General features: G+C 35.2%; 12 non-coding genes across 12 annotated transcripts; all 12 read left to right on the top strand.

The window, feature by feature from the left end:
* The first annotated feature begins 3,380 nt into the window (after positions 1–3,380).
* LOC129115844 (small nucleolar RNA U3) lies at positions 3,381–3,595 on the top strand. The gene has a single exon (XR_008533265.1). It is a non-coding gene; the product is annotated as a small nucleolar RNA U3 (small nucleolar RNA).
* Positions 3,596–4,195: 600 nt separating this feature from the next.
* Positions 4,196–4,410, top strand: LOC129115837 (small nucleolar RNA U3). The gene has a single exon (XR_008533258.1). It is a non-coding gene; the product is annotated as a small nucleolar RNA U3 (small nucleolar RNA).
* A 721-nt stretch (positions 4,411–5,131) lies between these two features.
* Positions 5,132–5,346, top strand: LOC129115845 (small nucleolar RNA U3). Its single transcript, XR_008533266.1, has one exon. It is a non-coding gene; the product is annotated as a small nucleolar RNA U3 (small nucleolar RNA).
* Positions 5,347–5,978: 632 nt separating this feature from the next.
* LOC129115841 (small nucleolar RNA U3) lies at positions 5,979–6,193 on the top strand. Its single transcript, XR_008533262.1, has one exon. It is a non-coding gene; the product is annotated as a small nucleolar RNA U3 (small nucleolar RNA).
* Positions 6,194–7,042: 849 nt separating this feature from the next.
* On the top strand, positions 7,043–7,257 carry LOC129115843 (small nucleolar RNA U3). The gene has a single exon (XR_008533264.1). It is a non-coding gene; the product is annotated as a small nucleolar RNA U3 (small nucleolar RNA).
* A 691-nt stretch (positions 7,258–7,948) lies between these two features.
* On the top strand, positions 7,949–8,163 carry LOC129115838 (small nucleolar RNA U3). Its single transcript, XR_008533259.1, has one exon. It is a non-coding gene; the product is annotated as a small nucleolar RNA U3 (small nucleolar RNA).
* A 718-nt stretch (positions 8,164–8,881) lies between these two features.
* LOC129115835 (small nucleolar RNA U3) lies at positions 8,882–9,095 on the top strand. The gene has a single exon (XR_008533256.1). It is a non-coding gene; the product is annotated as a small nucleolar RNA U3 (small nucleolar RNA).
* Positions 9,096–9,701: 606 nt separating this feature from the next.
* LOC129115839 (small nucleolar RNA U3) lies at positions 9,702–9,916 on the top strand. The gene has a single exon (XR_008533260.1). It is a non-coding gene; the product is annotated as a small nucleolar RNA U3 (small nucleolar RNA).
* A 723-nt stretch (positions 9,917–10,639) lies between these two features.
* Positions 10,640–10,854, top strand: LOC129115846 (small nucleolar RNA U3). Its single transcript, XR_008533267.1, has one exon. It is a non-coding gene; the product is annotated as a small nucleolar RNA U3 (small nucleolar RNA).
* Positions 10,855–11,459: 605 nt separating this feature from the next.
* On the top strand, positions 11,460–11,674 carry LOC129115840 (small nucleolar RNA U3). Its single transcript, XR_008533261.1, has one exon. It is a non-coding gene; the product is annotated as a small nucleolar RNA U3 (small nucleolar RNA).
* A 636-nt stretch (positions 11,675–12,310) lies between these two features.
* LOC129115836 (small nucleolar RNA U3) lies at positions 12,311–12,525 on the top strand. The gene has a single exon (XR_008533257.1). It is a non-coding gene; the product is annotated as a small nucleolar RNA U3 (small nucleolar RNA).
* Positions 12,526–13,222: 697 nt separating this feature from the next.
* LOC129115842 (small nucleolar RNA U3) lies at positions 13,223–13,440 on the top strand. Its single transcript, XR_008533263.1, has one exon. It is a non-coding gene; the product is annotated as a small nucleolar RNA U3 (small nucleolar RNA).
* Positions 13,441–13,559: the final 119 nt, after the last annotated feature.

Consider the following 13,559-nt stretch of genomic DNA (forward strand, 5'->3'; position numbering starts at 1 on the left):
CAGCATGTTTTCAAAAAAACGTAAGGAAATTGGTTGATATTAGACCCGAGGCCCTTACTTGAAGAAACTCATGTAAACTTTGGTTTCCTGTCAGAAAATACACTTTTGGGGAATTTTAAGGCTGAAAAGTTCTTTTTGCAGCAGAAAAGTTGGAAATGCTTCTAAAAGTGATGAAAGTATCATGTTTTCATGAAAACACAAGGATACTAGTTAATATTAGTCCTAAGGCCTTAACTTGAAGAAACTCATGTAAACTATGGTTAACTGTCAGAAAATACACTTTTGGGGAATTTTAAGGCTGAAACGTCTTTTGGCAGCAGAAAAGCTGTAAATGCATCCAAACGTGATGAAAGTATCATGTTTTCATGAAAACACAAGGAAACTAGTTGATATTAGTCCTGAGGCCTTTTACTTGAAGAAACTCATGTAAAATGGTTTCCTGTCAGAAAAGACACTTTTGGGGTATTTTAAGGCTGAAACGTCTTTTTGCAGCAGAAAAGCTGTAAATGCATCTAAAAGTGATGAAAGTATCATGTTTTCATGAAAACACAAGGAAACTAGTTGATATTAGTCCTGAGGCCTTTACTTGAAAAGAAACTCATGTAAACTATGGTTTCCTGTCAGAAAAGACACTTTTGGGGTATTTTAAGGCTGAAACGTCTTTTTGCAGCAGAAAAGCTGATATTAGTCCTGAGGCCTTTACTTGAAAAATGCATCTCAGAAAAAAGTGATGAAGAAAAGTATCATGTTAAAAAAAATGAAAACATGTTTTCATGAAAACACAAGGAAACTAGTTGATATTAGTCAAGAGGCCTTTACTTGAAGAAACTCATGTAAACTATGGTTTCCTGTCAGAAAAGACACTTTTGGGGTATTTTAAGGCTGAAACGTCTTTTGCAGCAGAAAAGCTGTAAATGCATCTAAAAGTGATGAAAGTATCATGTTTTCATGAAAACACAAGGAAACTAGTTGATATTAGTCCTGAGGCCTTTACTTGAAGAAACTCATGTAAAATATGGTTTCCTGTCAGAAAAGACACTTTTGGGGTATTTTAAGGCTGAAACGTCTTTTGGCAGCAGAAAAGCTGTAAATGCATCTAAAAAGCTGTAAATGCATCTAAAAGTGATGAAAGTATCATGTTTTCATGAAAACACAAGGAACTAGTTGAGTTATTAGTCCTGAGGCCTTTACTTGAAGAAACTCATGTAAAGTATTATTTCATGTCAGAAAAGACACTTTTGGGGTATTTTAAGGCTGAAACGTCTTTTGGCAGCAGAAAAGCTGTAAATGCCTAAAAGTGATGAAAGTATCATGTTTTCATGAAAACACAAGGAAACTAGTTGATATTAGTCCTGAGGCCTTTACTTGAAGAAACTCATGTAAAGTATGGTTTCCTGTCAGAAAAGACACTTTTGGGGTATTTTAAGGCTGAAACGTCTTTTTGCAGCAGAAAAGCTGGAAATGCATCTAAAAGTGATGAAAGTATCATGTTTTCATGAAAACACAAGGAAACTAGTTGATATTAGTCCTGAGGCCTTTACTTGAAGAAACTCATGTAAAGTGTCTTTTCCTGTCAGAAAAGACACTTTTGGGGTATTTTAAGGCTGAAACGTCTTTTTGCAGCAGAAAAGCTGGAAATGCTTCTAAAAGTGATGAAAGTATCATGTTTTCATGAAAACACAAGGACACTTGTTATTATGAGTCCAGAGGCCCTTACTTGAAGAAGCTCATGTAAAGTATGGTTTCCTGTCAGAAAAGACACTTTTGGGGTATTTTAAGGCTGAAACGTCTTTTGGCAGCAGAAAAGCTGTAAATGCAGCAGAAAAGCTGGAAATGCTTCTAAAAGTGATGAAAGTATCATGTTTTCAAAAAAACGTAAGGAAATTGGTTGATATTAGACCCGAGGCCTTTATTTGAAGAAACTCATGTAAGCTTTGGTTTCCTGTCAGAAAATACACTTTTGGGGAATTTTAAGGCTGAAAAGTTCTTTTTGCAGCAGAAAAGTTGGAAATGCTTCTAAAAGTGATGAAAGTATCATGTTTTCATGAAAACACAAGGATACTAGTTAATATTAGTCCTAAGGCCTTTACTCGAAGAAACTCATGTAAAGTATGAATTCCTGTCAGAAAAGAGACTTCTGGGGTATTTTAAGGCTGAAACGTCTTTTGGCAGCAGAAAAGCTGAAAATGCATCTAAAAATAACACTTTTGGGGTATTTTAAGGGTGGGTATTAATTAATTAATTTCTTTACTGTAATATTTGGCAAAACTGTCCTAATAGCCAGTCAGCTATATGTAGGTGAAGTGCTCTGAGAATATCTGCTCATAACTTTGCTCTCCCCTGCCTCTGTGGGCCGCACCCAAAAATTGCCACCGCTCATGTACACTTTGACCAATCAGAGCGAGGCTCCGATTCTCCGTTCTTATTGGCTGTGGGACTGTCCGGTCACCTTGGCAACGACGTTGGTGCGTCCCTGCGTGTTTCGTCTTCCTATCAATGTAACTGAATTCACATGAACGCGCATAACTGACGCTCGGTGGGAGGAGCTACAGCAGGTAGCGTGGCAGGGAGAGGCCAGAGAGCACGCGACGGAATCTCAACGGCTGTTGACTGTTCATTGCTCCCTGAGGAGCTCTGATGGAGGGAATATGATCAGAGTGGTAGTATCAGAAATGTGGAAAGATAATCAGTAAAAACAACAACAAATAATGTAAAAGTTAACTAAAATTAGTATGAAACTATGTTGTGAGCTACATGTATACAGAGAGGTATCTTTAAATAAGTTAAAGTGGCACTATTATGCTTTTCCACTTTTTCAAAATGAGACATATATGAAGAAAGCATGAAACTGTTCAGAATGTTAACAATAACTATTTTGTTGAGTGCCCTTTGGTAAAAAAAAAGAAGAACTAAAAAATAAAACAATGGAGGGAATATGATCATAGTGGAGATACACTGTGTGCACAATTATTAGGCAAGTTGTATTTTTGAGGATTCATCTTATTATTGAACAATTACAGTGCTCTCGGTCAACCCAAAATGTTAATAAACCTCAAACCTGAATATTTAAGAAAGTAAAAGTAAGGTTTTGGCTTTCTTAGGAGAATATCTATGTGTGCACAATTATTGGGCAACTATTAGTGTGCACAATTATTATGTTGCACTCTGTTTTTTATTTACTGTACACACCAATTAATCACCTAGCAAACTCCATGTATGTGTACCGTAATTGGCAATAAACAGTTTCTGATTCTGATTACATAAGCACACATGACTGGACGAGACGCAGCAACTGGACAAGTTTATGAATGGCAGAGAGGAACCATCAGTGTTAGTAAGTTTCCAGAGAATCAGATTCAGTTTTCACCTTCAGTCAAACTAAGACTATACTTTCAGGGATCATTTCTAAAGTTTCTGACTTGAGAAATGTGTTTCTAAAGTGTTTTGTCTCGCTAACCACGATGATGAGATGTGATATTTCCTTCTGAGCATGAAGCTGACAGAGAATAATGATTTACTTCATATGTTCTCTGTCATTGATGACTGTTCATTGCTCCGTGAGGAGCATTGAGGAAGGAAATATGATCAGAGTGGAAGTATCAAAATGTGGAAAGATAATGAATGAAATCAACATTCAATAACATTATGAGTTAACTGCAGTTGAAATACAGCAATGTTGTCACAGAGATAACTTTGATTCAGTGAAATTGTAGGTAAGCCCGTTAAACAGTCTATCAGTTGACAGAAAAAATGACAACAATAAATGAATCACTCATTTTCAGATGTTTTTTGTTTCTAGCTTCTGAAATTAGTGGATTATTGATAAAGAAAGTAGATGTTAATTGCAGCCCTGCTCAGGTTTCTGGAGGGATTTTCAAAGTGTATCTTTTTCTAACCTCAATGATGAGTTTATGCGCTCCTGACTGAATGTGACCCAGACATTAAGTAATGATCATCGTTATTTAGGTCTATTTTGGGACATAAACACAGCCTGTAACCTTTGAACAGTATCAGCGTACTTTTCTTATCTCCCTTTTCGTTACCACAGTACATCCTTAATTTCTCTCTGTATTGACTGTGCTGTATAATTTATAAACACACACGTGTCTGGACGAGATTATTAATGACAGAGAGGAACCATCAGTGATAGTAAGTTTGCAGAGAATCAGATTCAGTTTTCACCTTCAGTCAAACTAAGACTATACTTTCAGGGATCATTTCTAAAGTTTCTGACTTGAGAAATGTGTTTCTAAAGTGTTTTGTCTCGCTAACCACGATGATGAGATGTGATATTTCCTTCTGAGCATGAAGCTGACAGAGAATAATGATTTACTTCATATGTTCTCTGTCATTGATGACTGTTCATTGCTCCCTGAGGAGCTCTGATGGAGGGAATATGATCAGAGTGGTAGTATCATAAATGTGGAAAGATAATCAGTAAAAACAAAACTAAATAATGTTAAAGTTAACTAAAATTAGAATGAAACTATGTTGTGAGCTACATGTATACAGAGAGGTATCTTTAAATAAGTTAAAGTGGCACTATTATGCTTTTCACTTTTTCAAAATGAGACATATGAAGAAATCAGAAAGCATGAAACCGTTCAGAATGTTAACAATAACTATTTTGTTGAGTGCCCTTTGGTAAAAAAAACAAGAACTAAAAAATAAAACAATGGAGGGAATATGATCATAGTGGAGATACACTGTGTGCACAATTATTAGGCAAGTTGTATTTTTGAGGATTCATCTTATTATTGAACAATTACAGTGCTCTCGGTCAACCCAAAATGTTAATAAACCTCAAACCTGAATATTTCAGAAAGTAAAAGTAAGGTTTTGGCTTTCTTAGGAGAATATCTATGTGTGCACAACTATTGGGCAACTATTAGTGTGCACAATTATTATGTTGCACTCTGTTTTTTATTTACTGTACACACCAATTAATCACCTAGCAAACTCCATGTATGTGTACCGTAATTGGCAATAAACAGTTTCTGATTGTGATTACATAAGCACACATGACTGGACGAGACGCAGCAACTGGACAAGTTTATGAATGGCAGAGAGGAACCATCAGTGTTAGTAAGTTTACAGAGAATCAGATTCAGTTTTCACCTTCAGTCAAACTAAGACTATACTTTCAGGGATCATTTCTAAAGTTTCTGACTTGAGAAATGTGTTTCTAAAGTGTTTTGTCTCGCTAACCACGATGATGAGATGTGATATTTCCTTCTGAGCATGAAGCTGACAGAGAATAATGATTTACTTCATATGTTCTCTGTCATTGATGACTGTTCATTGCTCCCTGTGGAGCTTGATGGAAGGAAATATGATCAGAGTGGTAGTATCAAAATGTGGAAAGATAATGAATGAAATCAACATAAATAATGTTAAGAGTTAACTGCAGTTGAAATACAGCATGTTGTTTTCATTCAGAGATAACTTTGATTCAGTGAAATTGTATTTAAGCCAGTTAAACAGTCTATCAGTTGACAGAAAAAATGACAACAATCAAATGAATCACTCATTTTCAGATGTTTTTTGTTTCTAGCTTCTGAAATTAGTGGATTATTGATAAAGAAAGTAGTTGTTAATTGCAGCCCTGCTCAGGTTTCTGGAGGGATTTTCAAAGTGTATCTTTTTCTTACCTCAATGATGAGTTTATGTACTCCTGACTGAATGTGACGCAGACATTAAGTAATGATCATCGTTATTTAGGCCTATTTTGGGACTTAAACACAGCCTGTAATCTTTGAACAGTATCAGCTGACTTTTCTGTTCTCCCTTTTCTGTTACCAGTGTTTTACATCCTTCTTTTGCTCTGTGTCTCTGTATTGGCTGTGCTGTATAATTTATAAAACACACATGACTGGACGAGACGCAGCAACTTGACGAGATTATTAATGACAGAGAGGAACCATCAGTGATAGTAAGTTTACAGAGAATCAGATTCAGTTTTCACCTTCAGTCAAACTAAGACTATACTTCCAGGGATCGTTTCTAAAGTTTCTGACTTGAGAAATGTGTTTCTAAAGTGTTTTGTCTCGCTAACCACGATGATGAGATGTGATATTTCCTTCTGAGCATGAAGCTGACAGAGAATAATGATTTACTTCATATGTTCTCTGTCATTGATGACTGTTCATTGCTCCCTGAGGAGCTCTGATGGAGGGAATATGATCAGAGTGGTAGTATCAGAAATGTGGAAAGATAATGGAAAGCAACAACAAATAATGTTAAAGTTATCTGAAATTAGAATGAAACTATGTTGTGAGCTACATGTATACAGAGAGGTATCTTTAAATAAGTTAAAGTGGCACTATTATGCTTTTTCACTTTTTCAAAATTAGACATATATGAAGAAATCAGAAAGCATGAAACCGTTCAGAATGTTAACAATAACTATTTTGTAGTATCAGAAATATGGAAAGTTAATGAGTGAAAGTAACACTAAATAGAGGAAAGTGTTTTCTGCATTTAAAATACAGCTAGTGTGAACTTTTTGTATTTCTGAAAGATAACTTTAAATAAGTTAAATTGTAGGTATGCCAGTTTATCAGTTGACAGAAAAAATTACAACAATTAATCACTAATTTTCAGATGTTCTTTGTTTCTAGCTTCTGAAATGAGTGGATTATTGATAATGAAAATAGTTGTTAGTTGCAGCTCTGCTCAGGTTTCTGGAAAGATTTTTAAAGTGTATCTTTTTTTAACCTCAATGATGAGTTTATGCTCTCCTGACTGAATGTGACGCAGACATTAAGTAATGATCAACGTTATTTAGGCCTATTTTGGGACATAAACACAGCCTGTAACCTTTGAACAGTATCAGCTGACTTTTCTGTTCTCCCTTTTCTTTACCACAGTGCTGCCTTTCTTCGCTTGTGCTCTCTGTATTGACTGTGCTGTATAATTTACAAAAACACACATGACTGGACGAGATGCAACAACTGGACAAGATTATTGAATGGCAGAGAGGAACCATCAGTGATAGTAAGTTTCCAGAGAATCAGATTCAGTTTTCACCTTCAGTCAAACTAAGACTATACTTTCAGGGATCATTTCTAAAGTTTCTGACTTGAGAAATGTGTTTCTAAAGTGTTTTGTCTCGCTAACCACGATGATGAGTTGTGATATTTCCTTCTGAGCATGAAGCTGACAGAGAATAATGATTTACTTCATATGTTCTCTGTCATTGATGACTGTTCATTGCTCCCTGAGGAGCATTGAGGAAGGAAATATGATCAGAGTGGAAGTATCAAAATGTGGAAAGATAATGAGTGAAACAACACTAATTAATAAATAATGAGTTAACATTTAAAATACAGTTTCATTGTGAGCTTTCTATGTTCAGAAAGTTAACTTTAAATCTGTTTAATTGTGTTTAAGTCAGTTTAACTGTTTATCAGTTGACAGAAAAAATAACAATCACCAAATAATCACAAATTCTCAGATGTTCTTTGTTTCTAGCTTCTGAAATTAGTGGATTATTGATAATAAAAGTAGTTGTTAGTTGCAGCTCTGCTCAGGTTTCTGGAGGGATTTTCAAAGAGTAACTTTTTCTAACCTCAATGATGAGTTTATGTACTCCTGTCTGAGTGTGACGCAGACATTAAGTAATGATTCAGTTCATCTGTATTGTCACTGATCATCGTTATTTAGGCCTATTTTGGGACTAAAACACAGCCTGTAATCTTTTAACAGTATCAGCTTACTTTTCTTTGCTCCCTTTCTTACTGTCCTACAAGTGTTTTATTTACCACAGTGCTGCCTTTCTTTTGCTCTGTGTGCTCTCTGTATTGGCTGAGCTGTATAATTAAAAAAATAACACACATGACTGGACGAGACTGCAGCAACTTGGACGAGTTTATTAATGACAGAGAGGAACCATCAGTGATAGTAAGTTTACAGAGAATCAGATTCAGTTTTCACCTTCAGTCAAACTAAGACTATACTTTCAGGGATCATTTCTAAAGTTTCTGACTTGAGAAATGTGTTTCTAAAGTGTTTTGTCTCGCTAACCACGATGATGAGATGTGATATTTCCTTCTGAGCATGAAGCTGACAGAGAATAATGATTTACTTCATATGTTCTCTGTCATTGATGACTGTTCATTGCTCCCTGAGGAGCTCTGATGGAGGGAATATGATCAGAGTGGTAGTATCATAAATGTGGAAAGATAATCAGTAAAAGCAACACTTCTGTTAAAGTTAACTAAAATTAGAATGAAACTATGTTGTGAGCTACATGTATACAGAGAGGTATCTTTAAATAAGTTAAAGTGGCACTATTATGCTTTTCCACTTTTTCAAAATTAGACATATATGAAGAAATCAGAAAGCATGAAACCGTTCAGAATGTTAACAATAACTATTTTGTTGAGTGCCCTTTGGTAAAAAACAAGAACTAAAAAATAAAACAATGGAGGGAATATGATCATAGTGGAGATACACTGTGTGCACAATTATTAGGCAAGTTGTATTTTTGAGGATTCATCTTATTATTGAACAATTACAGTGCTCTCGGTCAACCCAAAATGTTAATAAACCTCAAACCTGAATATTTAAGAAAGTAAAAGTAAGGTTTTGGCTTTCTTAGGAGAATATCTATGTGTGCACAATTATTGGGCAACTATTAGTGTGCACAATTATTATGTTGCACTCTGTTTTTTATTTACTGTACACACCAATTAATCACCTAGCAAACTCCATGTATGTGTACCGTAATTGGCAATAAACAGTTTCTGATTCTGATTACATAAGCACACATGACTGGACGAGACGCAGCAACTGGACAAGTTTATGAATGACAGAGAGGAACCGTCAGTGATAGTAAGTTTCCAGAGAATCAGATTCAGTTTTCACCTTCAGTCAAACTAAGACTATACTTTCAGGGATCATTTCTAAAGTTTCTGACTTGAGAAATGTGTTTCTAAAGTGTTTTGTCTCGCTAACCACGATGATGAGATGTGATATTTCCTTCTGAGCATGAAGCTGACAGAGAATAATGATTTACTTCATATGTTCTCTGTCATTGATGACTGTTCATTGCTCCCTGTGGAGCATTGAGGAGGAAATATGATCAGAGTGGTAGTATCAAAATGTGGAAAGATAATGAATGAAATCAACACTAAATAATATTACGAGTTAACTGCAGTTGAAATACAGCAAAGTTGTCACAGAGATAACTTTGATTCAGTGAAATTGTAGGTAAGCCCGTTAAACAGTCTATCAGTTGACAGAAAAAATGACAACAATAAATGAATCACTCATTTTCAGATGTTTTTTGTTTCTAGCTTCTGAAATTAGTGGATTATTGATAAAGAAAGTAGATGTTAATTGCAGCCCTGCTCAGGTTTCTGGAGGGATTTTCAAAGTGTATCTTTTTCTAACCTCAATGATGAGTTTATGCTCCTGACTGAATGTGACCCATTAAGTAAGACATTAAGTAATGATCATCGTTATTTAGGCCTATTTTGGGACATAAACACAGCCTGTAACCTTTGAACAGTATCAGCGTACTTTTCTTATCTCCCTTTTCTTTACCACAGTACATCCTTAATTTCTCTCTGTATTGACTGTGCTGTATAATTTATAAACACGCACGTGTCTGGACGAGATTATTAATGACAGAGAGGAACCATCAGTGATAGTAAGTTTGCAGAGAATCAGATTCAGTTTTCACCTTCAGTCAAACTAAGACTATACTTTCAGGGATCATTTCTAAAGTTTCTGACTTGAGAAATGTGTTTCTAAAGTGTTTTGTCTCGCTAACCACGATGATGAGTTGTGATATTTCCTTCTGAGCATGAAGCTGACAGAGAATAATGATTTACTTCATATGTTCTCTGTCATTGATGACTGTTCATTGCTCCCTGAGGAGCTCTGATGGAGGGAATATGATCAGAGTGGTAGTATCAGAAATGTGGAAAGATAATCAGTAAAAGCAACAACAAATAATGTTAAAGTTAACTAAAATTAGAATGAAACTATGTTTGTGAGCTACATGTATACAGAGAGGTATCTTTAAATAAGTTAAAGTGGCACTATTATGCTTTTCCACTTTTTCAAAATTAGACATATATGAAGAAATCAGAAAGCATGAAACCGTTCAGAATGTTAACAATAACTATTTTGTTGAGTGCCCTTTGGTAAAAAACAAGAACTAAAAAATAAAACAATGGAGGGAATATGATCATAGTGGAGATACACTGTGTGCACAATTATTAGGCAAGTTGTATTTTTGAGGATTCATCTTATTATTGAACAATTACAGTGCTCTCGGTCAACCCAAAATGTTAATAAACCTCAAACCTGAATATTTAAGAAAGTAAAAGTAAGGTTTTGGCTTTCTTAGGAGAATATCTATGTGTGCACAATTATTGGGCAACTATTAGTGTGCACAATTATTATGTTGCACTCTGTTTTTTATTTACTGTACACACCAATTAATCACCTAGCAAACTCCATGTATGTGTACCGTAATTGGCAATAAACAGTTTCTGATTCTGATTACATAAGCACACATGAATGGACGAGACGCAGCAACTGGACAAGTTTATGAATGGCAGAGAGGAACCGTCAGTGATAGTAAGTTTCCAGAGAATCAGATTCAGTTTTCACCTTCAGTCAAACTAAGACTATACTTTCAGGGATCATTTCTAAAGTTTCTGACTTGAGAAATGTGTTTCTAAAGTGTTTTGTCTCGCTAACCACGATGATGAGATGTGATATTTCCTTCTGAGCATGAAGCTGACAGAGAATAATGATTTACTTCATATGTTCTCTGTCATTGATGACTGTTCATTGCTCCCTGTGTAGCATTGAGGAAGGAAATATGATCGGAGTGGTAGTATCAAAATGTGGAAAGATAATGAATGAAATCAACATTAAAAAACATAATATTGCGAGTTAACTGCAGTTGAAATACAGCAATGTTGTCACAGAGATAACTTTGATTCAGTGAAATTGTAGGTAAGCCCGTTAAACAGTCTATCAGTTGACAGAAAAAATGACAACAATAAATGAATCACTCATTTTCAGATGTTTTTTGTTTCTAGCTTCTGAAATTAGTGGATTATTGATAAAGAAAGTAGATGTTAATTGCAGCCCTGCTCAGGTTTCTGGAGGGATTTTCAAAGTGTATCTTTTTCTAACCTCAATGATGAGTTTATGCGCTCCTGACTGAATGTGACCCAGACATTAAGTAATGATCATCGTTATTTAGGTCTATTTTGGGACATAAACACAGCCTGTAACCTTTGAACAGTATCAGCGTACTTTTCTTATCTCCCTTTTCGTTACCACAGTACATCCTTAATTTCTCTCTGTATTGACTGTGCTGTATAATTTATAAACACACACGTGTCTGGACGAGATTATTAATGACAGAGAGGAACCATCAGTGATAGTAAGTTTGCAGAGAATCAGATTCAGTTTTCACCTTCAGTCAAACTAAGACTATACTTTCAGGGATCATTTCTAAAGTTTCTGACTTGAGAAATGTGTTTCTAAAGTGTTTTGTCTCGCTAACCACGATGATGAGTTGTGATATTTCCTTCTGAGCATGAAGCTGACAGAGAATAATGATTAACTTCATATGTTCTCTGTCATTGATGACTGTTCATTGCTCCCTGAGGAGCTCTGATGGAGGGAATATGATCAGAGTGGTAGTATCAGAAACGTGGAAAGATAATAAGTGTAAGCAACACGAAATAATGTTAAGAGTTGACTGCGATTAGAATACAGCTATGTTGTGTTGCATGTTCAGAGTAGTTCTTTAAATAAGTTAAATTTGGCACTATTAGCTTTAAAACTTTTTCAAAATTGAGAAAAATGAATTAAATCAATTAAAAACTCTATTTTCGGATGTTCTTTGTTTCTAGCTTCTGAAATTAGTGGATTATTGATAATGACAAGTAGAATTTTAGTTGCAGCCCTGCTCAGGTTTCTGGAGGGATTTTCAAAGTGTATCTTTTTCTAACCTCAATGATGAGTTTTGTACTCCTACTGAATGTGACCAGACATTAAGTAATGATCATCGTTATTTAGGCCTATTTTGGGACTTAAACACAGCCTGTAATCTTTGAACAATATCAGCTGACTTTTCTTTTCTCCCTTTTCTTTACCACAGTGCTGCCTTTCTTTTGCTCTGTGTGCTCTCCGTATTGGCTGTGCTGTATAATTTACAAACACACATGACTGGACGAGACGCAGCAACTGGAAAAGTTTATGAATGGCAGAGAGGAACCATCAGTGATAGTAAGTTTACAGAGAATCAGATTCAGTTTTCACCTTCAGTCAAACTAAGACTATACTTTCAGGGATCATTTCTAAAGTTTCTGACTTGAGAAATGTGTTTCTAAAGTGTTTTGTCTCGCTAACCACGATGATGAGATGTGATATTTCCTTCTGAGCATGAAGCTGACAGAGAATAATGATTTACTTCATATGTTCTCTGTCATTGATGACTGTTCATTGCTCCCTGAGGAGCTCTGATGGAGGAAATATGATCAGAGTGGTAGTATCAGAAATGTGGAAAGATAATCAGTAAAAGCAACACTAATGTTAAAGTTAACTAAAATTAGAATGAAACTATGTTTGTCACAGAGCTACATGTATACAGAGAGGTATCTTTAAATAAGTTAAAGTGGCACTATTATGCTTTTCACTTTTTCAAAATGAGACATATATGAAGAAATCAGAAAGCATGAAACCGTTCAGAATGTTAACAATAACTATTTTGTTGAGTGCCTTTGGTAAAAACAAGAACTAAAAAAATAAAACAATGGAGGAATATGATCATAGTGGAGATACACTGTGCACAATTATTAGGCAAGTTGTATTTTTTGAGGATTCATCTTATTATTGAACAATTACAGTGCTCTCGGTCAACCCAAAATGTTAATAAACCTCAAACCTGAATATTTAAGAAAGTAAAAGTAAGGTTTTGGCTTTCTTAGGAGAATATCTATGTGTGCACAATTATTGGGCAACTATTAGTTGAACAATTATTATGTTGCACTCTGTTTTTTATTTACTGTACACACCAATTAATCACCTAGCAAACTCCATGTATGTGTAAGCAATCCGTTTCTGATGCTGTATTAATTTACAAAAACACGCACATCACTGGACGGTATTATGAATGGCAGACAGGAACCGTCAGTGATAGTAAGTTTCCAGAGAATCAGAATCAGTTTTCACCTTCAGTCAAACTAAGACTATACTTTCAGGGATCTTTTCTAAAGTTTCTGGACTTTGAGAAATGTGTTTCTAAAGTGTTTTGTCTCGCTAACCACGATGATGAGTTGTGATATTTCCTTCTGAGCATGAAGCTGGCAGAGAATAATGATTTACTTCATATGTTTTCTGTCATTGATGACTGTTCATTGCTCTCTGTGTAGCATTGATGGAAGGGAATATGATTAGAGTGGTAGTATCAGAAATGTGGAAAGATAATCAGTAAAAGCAACACTAAATAATGTTAAAATTAGAAATGAAACTATGTTGTTAGCTACATGTATACAGAGAGGTATCTTTAAATAAGTTAAAGT

This window comes from Anoplopoma fimbria, unplaced genomic scaffold, assembly GCF_027596085.1.
Source record: "Anoplopoma fimbria isolate UVic2021 breed Golden Eagle Sablefish unplaced genomic scaffold, Afim_UVic_2022 Un_contig_7587_pilon_pilon, whole genome shotgun sequence".
Lineage (NCBI taxonomy): Eukaryota > Metazoa > Chordata > Actinopteri > Perciformes > Anoplopomatidae > Anoplopoma > Anoplopoma fimbria.